We start from the raw sequence: 7540 nt of genomic DNA, 5'->3' as shown, positions 1-7540 counted from the left end.
TACGTGTCAAATTTTGGTAAAGGGGTTTACTTTCACATTATAGTTATTCATGCAACATTTCAGGGTGATATTCGCCTAAGAGTTTATATGAGAAAATTGTCCTTCAAATCTGAAGGGGACTCTATTTGGGAGCTAAGGTCAAATGATGCCCAATCATTACAAAAATCAGCAGTGTCATTTAGATTTATATAAAACAAAGATTTTTTCCAGATTTTTGAAGAGATGCTCAAGCATTAAATATAATTGTGAGCTCAAAATCCATATTCAGGGGGTACCGTAGGGCTAGTCGAAATAATGAACCGATTTTAACCATTTCAAACAGGCTTTGTCCTTTAAAATTTCGATTTATAGCGTGAGCATAAGTATTACAAGGACCAACAGACGGACGGACATAGCTAAATCGAATGAGAAAGTGTTTCTGATTAAGCTGGGTGTAGTCCTCATATTTTTGGGTCTAACAAACATCAACACAAATCCACAATACCCTGTCCATTATAGTGGTGCAGGGTATCAATACAAATAAAAAAGAAAAAACTTTTTAAAAACCCATAAAGACTTTCTTATTCTATTATAGAGAAATAAAATTCTTTCTCACTTGATATATTTTTGATGACCCATAATCCTCTAAATTTCAAACAAACAAAAAAGTATTAAACAATAAAGTTTGTTTGGTCATATGATGACTTTGATGATGAGTTTGCAGAAAATAAATAACAAAAAAATATCTAATGACTTCTTTAAGTTGTCGAAGAGCTACTTCTACAGCCAGTTGTGTAAGTTGTATAATGTGAAGCTGTTAAACTCACAAATCTATTTACTAGAGAATAACAGTAGAAAAACAAGAAAGGAATGGATGGATGGATGTTGTTTTTTCTCACCTTATATTTAGGTAGAGCTCTAGGTTTTAACCCAAATATTTAAGGGTTTTTTGCTGTTGCTACCACAGCAGTCTGCAGAATGATGATAGTGCAATTTTATTCTGTAATATGAAAAAAAATATCTTTATAAAATTTTTGTTTTCTTAAAATCTAGACTATTTGTCTGTATATGTTACTTTCATGTTACTCAACAACTTTGTAAAAGTGTTACTTTTAGCTTTCACATGTAATCAAGTATAGAAAAACTCTTATAAGATTCTGTGAAAATGTTTTTGTCTACTTACTGCCTAGACTCTGTTTATCATGCTCATCATATTCTATATACTTGCACTTGAACATTTTGAAATTTACGACTAGGATAGGAATGTTTTTTGTTGTTTCTTTTCCATTTTTGTGTTACTTGGAAAATATTTTTTTTATCTAGAAATTACTATAATATTTATGCACCCAGTCTTTGGTAGTATGTGTAAAATTGTTACAATTTGTAATTTATAGAATAATTAAAATCATGTCATGAAATATTGTAGTTCTCGTTTTTTATCATTAACCATACATCAACATCATCATCGTCGTTGTCGTCATGTTCGTTATTGAACAGCTTTAGTTGAAAATATAAACAAATAATTGTTATTATTAATATTTTTTTTTAAGATTTCATTTAAAAGGATTTTATTCTTTTATCATGAAAAAAATTTTAGATAAACAATACTAAGAGAGATTCACTTTAAGTTGTTGTTATTGTATAATTCTTTGATAAATATGTTTATATTGTTAACAAATCATAATTGTTATTTTTCTACCATGACACAACCACAATAATCACTCGTTGTCAAAGCATCTTATAATATTACAGTAGTTTGCAGGGTTTTAATACAAAGCTACAATCAAATCAACAAATTTTAACAAACAATAGGATTAGTTTAAAGATTTTTCAATTTTCAATTAAATTTTTTAACAAAAAGAACTTTGGCCGCTGGCCAACGGAAAGCTGGTGTATTAATCTAGAAGTCTGTAGGTATTGAGTTCAATTACACATTCCTTTAGAGACCCTGATATGTTTTTAAATAAATTTGTATTTAAAATCAATAGAATTGTTGTCAAAAACTAGCTAAAAGCTCTTTATCGAAAAAAAATGTAAAAAAGATTTAGAAATAAAAAATTTTAAAATTTGTTCACGGAAAATAATTTTTCATACAAAATCTGCCTTTTGATTACTATTCTTAAAGAAAAGCTCCCATTTTCCTGGAATTTTTTTTATCAAAGCTTTCTCATATAAAAAAGTGGATTTATACAACAGAAAGTAGTTACTAGAGCACTTTGTTAGCAAAATTTAAAAAAGCTCTACAAAATTCACAAAGTTTTTAACTGCAATACTAAAATGCGTGTTTTTTTTTAGCAGAACTAAAGTAAATTACTTTATACATTAAAAACAGCTTTTCTATAAAATTTTTAAAAGCTCATTTTTCATCATAAACCTTTTTTTTAAAAGCTCTAAAAAATTCACTAAGTTTTTAACTCCAATACTAAAATGAGTGTTTTTTAGCGGAACTTAAGAAAATTACTTTTTCCATTAAAAACAGTTTTTCTATAAAAGTTTTAAAAGCTCTTTTTTCATCATAAACCACTCTATTTCTTCAAAAAGCCTTTCTTCTTTATTTTTAAACCATAAAACAATATTTTTTTCATTTTTTTTATAAAAAGCTAATTTTTCAGCATAAACCACTCTATTTCTTCAAAAAGCTTTTCTTCTTTTTTATTTTTAACCATAAAACAATATTTTTGTATTTTCTTTTTATAAAAAATCAAAAAGCAGTTTTTTCTCATTATAAAGAACTTTTCCACTCCATATTTTCTTTTTGCTCCAAAAACAATAATTTTTCTAAAAAGCTCTTTTAATCATACAGCTTTTTTTAAATATTATCCCCCCCAAAACACTATATTCTTTCTATTAAAAAATTTTCACTGAAAGTCGAAATGTTTTTTAAAAAAAACTTTTTTCTAAAGTTAAACACCAAAAAGAACTTTTTTCGATTCTTTCTACAAAAAAAAAACTTTCAAATAAAATCATTTCTCGTTGTCCTAACAAGCAACTTTTTTCAAAAAAGCTCTTTTTATTGTAAAGCTTTTTTCTAAAATTATCACACGAAAAACACATTTTCTAAAAGCTATATTCTTCTTTCTACTAAAACACTTTCATTGAAAATCATTTCTTAGTTCCCCAAAAACAATATTTTTTCATAAAAGCTCTTTTAACCATGGATCTTTTTCTTTGAATTATACCGTTAAAAAGTAATATTCTTTCTACTAATAAAATTTCATTGACAGTTATATATTTTTGTGCTAAAAACTATATTTTTTCTCAAAAGCTTTTTTAGCAAAAAGATATATTTTCAACAAAATCAGCCGTTTTCATATTTTTTTTTTTTTTTTTTTTTTTGCATAAAAAATTTATTTAAAAATAAAAAAAGCTTTTTCCCACAGAAGCTAATTTTTCACAGAAGGGACCATTTTTCGCCGAAAATGTGTTGTTTTCACCACAGAATACCGTTCGACAGTTATTTTACTAGAACATCAGCATTTTACCAAAAAGCTTCATATTCATTAAAAACTCTTTATCCAAAAAAAGCAATATTTCTTTAAAAATAGTTTTTCTTTGTGTTAAAACCAAGCAAATTTTCCATTAAAAGCGTTTTTTATCTAAAAGCTCTTTTCATCACACAGCAAATTTTTTAACTTATTAACCAAAACAACACCTTTTTACAAAAAAAGTTTTAATTTTAACAAAAAAATGTTTTAAAATCAAAAAGCTCTTTATACAATAAATCCTTAACAATCACTTTATAAGAAAAAATATAAATATTTTAAAAAAGTTCTTTTCCATGTGTAAATAGAACAACACCATTTTACCTAAAAACTTTTTTTAAGAAAAATATTTTTTTAAATCAAAAATTACAATTTTGCATATAAAAGCATTTTGTTTACCAAAAAGCTTTCAACGTAAAGCTCTAGTTCAAATAAAAGAGGTTTACATTAAAAGCTTAATTTTCATGAAAAGTGTTATTACCGAAAAAGTTATTTTTCACACAAAAAGTTTTGTCTTCATAAAAACATGACCAAAAATCCTTAAAAAAAGTACTTTTTTGTTATCAAATAAAAGCTCTAAGCCTTTTTAATCCACAAACCTTATTTTATTTTATTTAATGCTCTTTCATTTCCAACAGAAACTGCTATTTGTGCCAGTTATCAAACACTTCTTCTGCCATCATCCTAACCACTGTGGTTTGCGGTTTTATTTGGTTTTCCCAGTAACACACAACGACAGAGCATTTTCTTTTTTAAGTATTTTTCATTATTGTCATTGTTGTTGTTTTTTATTATCTTAGATATTATTTAATAATTTTACTCTTTTGAAACCAAAACAACAACAACAGCAGCAGCAGCAACATCACTAGCAATTGCTACTATTAAAACTACAACAATCTGTTAGATGTTAAAATCTGAGGATACAATGTTACAGTAACAATTTGTGTTGTTGTAGTTATTGTTGCTGCAGTTGTTGTTGTTGTTGTTGTTTTCATTGCCGTTTATTTACTTTGATAGATAAAATAAATAATAAAAGAAAAGTGTTTAAAATGAAGAAATAATATAAAAGATAGTTAAATGCCACCTCATCATGCAACATGGCATAACGGTAGTTTAGAAAATTTATAAATTAAATTGTTATTGTTAAAAGTTAAAAACTATTTAACACTTTATTAAAGCGTTCAAAAAAAACTAATAAAAATTAGTTATTAGTTTGAAAAATTGAAAAAAAAAACATTAAGGTTAAAGAAATTCATAAATTTTATTTGAAAAAAACCAAGTCATGCTCTTTGGCTTTTAAGAAAAATTAATAAAAATAGTGGAAAATTTGATGACCTCTTTCTGAGATCATAACCATGACTATGACAATATAATACAATATTTAGTTTATTTAAATCTTTGTATAAACTTAATTTAAAGAAAAAATGTCTGTTACAAAAATTCTATTACAATTAAAATCTTCTTTCAATTATCATTAATTTTTGTGTAATAACAATTTAAAAGCAATGTTTAATATTTAATACAAACAACATCCTTCTGATGTTTCATGAGCAAATCTTGTCTTGGATTCCTATAAAATTTTGCTTAACTTTTCATTTAACAAACAATTCCTGTAATTTCCGGATTTTAGTTAAACCGGCCTGGCCCAACAACAAACAAGTGCTGGTATGTGTATGTATTGTATGAACCATACGTAGATGCAGCAACTCCATAAATATCTCATGGTTAAATTCTCAGTTAGTAAAGTATAGAGAACGTTTATATGTTTTACGTGTTCATACGTTTGGATTTTGTGTAAAGCTTCCAGGGCAATAAAAAAAAATAAATATGTAAAGGAATGCATAGATGTGTAGTTGGTTTGTATATAAAAGCTTGTTGCTTGTCGGTTTATGTGGCTAAAAAGTGTTTCTTTGATGTGAAAAAAAATGTTCACTGTTTAGACAACGACAACAACATACCAACTGGGGATGTCGTTTTTGGGAATTTACAAATTCCTTTTAAACAGGAAAAGTAAATTTTTTACCAAAAAAAATCATTTTTTCCTTCTAAAAGTCGTTATGTTTTCAACAAAACTATATATTTTTTCTACGAAAAGCTTTTTTTTAATAAAATCAATTTTTTAGTAAAATGCTCTTTTGGAGTAAAAACCTATTTTTTAGTAAAAAGCTCTTTCTTTGTAAAAAGCTATTTTTTAGAAAAAAAAAAGGTTTTTCAGTGAAAAGCTCTTTTTTTAGTAAAGAAGCGCCTTTTTAGTAAAAAAAACACTTTTCTAGTGCAAAGCTCTTTTTTAGTGAAAAGCTCTTTTTTAGTAAAAAAAAAACACCTTTTTTAGTGAAAAGCTCTTTTTTAATAAAAAAAAACATCTTTTTTAGTGAAAAGCTCTTTCTTATTTAAAAACCCTTACTTATTAAAAAGCTCTTTTTTATTAAAAAGCTCTTTATATTATAAAGCTCTTTTTATTAAAAAGCTCTTTTTATTATAAAGCTCTTTTTTATTAAAAAGTTTTTTTATTTATTTTTTATTAAAACGCTTTCTTCTTTATTAAAGAACTCTTTTATTAAAAGCTCTTCTTTAGTATAAAGCTTGTTTTTATTTAAAAGCTTTTTATCGAAAAGTTATTTTTTTATTAAAAGCTCTCTTTTTAATTAAAGAACTCTTTTAAAAGCTCTTCCTTCGCATAGCGCTTTTTTTATAAAAATGTTTTTTTTTAGTAAAAAGCTCCATTTGGTAAAAGGCTTTTTTATAAATTGCTCTTTTTAGTAAAAAGCTCTTTTTAGTAAAAAAAAACTATTTTTTAGTAAAAATATCTCTTTTTAGTAAAATGCTTCCCACTTTTTCAATCAAAAGTCATTTGTTACTCATTTTGCTGCTCCACTAGACTAGTTGCTTTGCCTATATATGTTCGTTGTTGAAATGCTCCTTCCAAAATCCGTAAAATATCCGGGAAATTTAAATGTTTATTTGGCATATCTACATTCAAACAACGAGAGTATGAACAAGCTGACTTAGGATTATTTTAGTTGTGGTTAAAACTTGCAGTTTACATCATTTTACATTAGTATTAAAGAGAAGAAGAGTACGGAAAAATACTAAACTTCATTAAATGCACTAAAAGGCATTTTACACTGAGAGAAAAAATGTTGTGTTTACAAAAATAAAAGTGGAAAAGGCCTTTAATATAAAAACCTATTAAAAACAAATAACGTTTTTGAATTAACAGAAGTTTATCCAGTGGTTGAAAAGACCACCATGAAATAGGCTTATAATGGCAGATATTCACGTAAAGCTCTTCGCCATTAAATACTTTCACATCGGTAGTGATCAACATTATCTTATAGTCCCGTAAGTAATAGTTTTGTCTCTATTTTAATCAAGTTGGCCTGGAAGTCGTGAGTTTAAGATTTTATCTATCCGTGAATGATATTGTAGCCCTTCAAGTCTTTTTTTATTATTTTTCTACATTTAAACACCCCAATATCGATTTTGCTAAGTTTTAAGCGTACATAACCCGTAGCAGGGGATTACTACGTATTTCTATTCGAATGACAGCCTCGAAAACAGCCTCATCTACCGGACCCAAATTATGGTCTTCTCAGTCGATATGACTTTCTAATTAGTATATAATTCAATATGGAAAATTCTCTATTAACATATAGATATTTCTGTAGAATTTTAGCGAAATCTATAGTTCCAATATCGAAAGAGTGGTAAATTTAAAAGTTTTTCATATATTTAGATTTAAAGTATGTTAACGGTTTAAGCGAAAAGTCTAAACAATATGACTCTCTCAGTTTGGGACAGCTATAGGCAAAGAGTAAAAAATTTTTGACCGATTTTATTTGTTTATAACACATATGTGAGTTCACGAACTAAGTGGCTATCGCCCTTAGAGCAAAAAACAATTATCAGACTGATTTTGTTTGTTGAAGGAGAGCTTTTGGGCAAATGATGATTGCAGTTTAACTTTCTGCTTCTTTATACCCTACACCACTATAGTGGGGAGGGTATTATACGTTTGTGCTGATGTTTGTAACATACAAAAATATTGGTCCAATACCCACCTTAAAGTATACCGATCG

At 26.7% G+C, this 7540-nt stretch overlaps 1 long non-coding RNA gene across 1 annotated transcript in view; it reads right to left on the bottom strand.

Annotated features, from left to right (window-relative positions):
* Positions 1–931: 931 nt before the first annotated feature.
* LOC124421339 overlaps positions 932–7540 on the bottom strand; it is a 16050-nt gene continuing 9441 nt past the window's right edge. Inside the window, exon 2 of the long non-coding RNA XR_006941590.1 lies at positions 932–979. This is a non-coding gene — a long non-coding RNA (uncharacterized LOC124421339). The remainder of the gene's footprint in view (positions 980–7540) is intronic.

This window comes from Lucilia cuprina, chromosome 2 (genome assembly GCF_022045245.1).
Source record: "Lucilia cuprina isolate Lc7/37 chromosome 2, ASM2204524v1, whole genome shotgun sequence".
Taxonomy (NCBI): Eukaryota; Metazoa; Arthropoda; class Insecta; order Diptera; family Calliphoridae; genus Lucilia; species Lucilia cuprina.
Note: the sequence above shows the minus strand (reverse complement) of the source record. Positions and strands in the feature narration are given on the sequence as shown.